The sequence below is a fragment of the Colobus angolensis genome, unplaced genomic scaffold (assembly GCF_000951035.1).
Source record: "Colobus angolensis palliatus isolate OR3802 unplaced genomic scaffold, Cang.pa_1.0 Scaffold1, whole genome shotgun sequence".
In the NCBI taxonomy this organism is placed as follows: Eukaryota; Metazoa; Chordata; class Mammalia; order Primates; family Cercopithecidae; genus Colobus; species Colobus angolensis.
The window spans coordinates 16,398,512-16,399,245 of NW_012110918.1; positions in this window are offsets into that span (position 1 = coordinate 16,398,512).

A 734-nucleotide genomic window follows, 5' to 3' on the forward strand; every position below is an offset into this window, starting at 1 on the left:
GTCAGAATTGTTTTTCATTTTTTTGTTTGTTTAAAGACAGAGTCTTGGCTAGGCGCGGTGGCTCACGCCTGTAATCCCAGCACTTTGGGAGGCCGAGGTGGGTAGATCACCTGAGGTCAGGAGTTCGAGACCAGCCTGACCGACATGGCAAAACCCCATCTCTACTAAAAATACAAAAATTAGCCGAGCGTGGTGGCGGGCACCTGTAATCTTAGCTACTCAGGAGGCTGAGGCAGGAGAATTGCTTGAATCCGGGAAGCAGAGGTTGCAGTGAGCTGAGATCGCGCCACTGCAGTCCAGCCTGGGCGACAGACTCCATCTCTAAAAGAAAAAAAAAAAAAAAGGCCAGCCTCGAAGTCTTCTGCAGAGCGATGGATTACTTTTAACACCTTCCTGAAAATCAGGAGCAGAAAGTGCAGTGACTTCCCCGGGGAGCAGCATGACGTTCCTGGGGGGCAGTGTGCCTACCTGCGTGACCAGTGCTGTTGTCTTCTGGGTCAGCTTTTACAGAAGCGGACACTGCCCTTCTGCCACGTCACAGGCCAGGGTCTGACCCCCACGTGCCACTTTTACCATCCAGATTGACATCTTGACATCACTAAGTCATCTCGCGCCCTCAAGTTCCTCTGTAAGGTGGACATAGTAGTGACAATAACAGATGTTACTTCCTCTCCTCATCCTAGTCACGTGGGGCTAAGAAGCAGGGACTTTTTTTTTTTTTTTTTTTTTGAGAC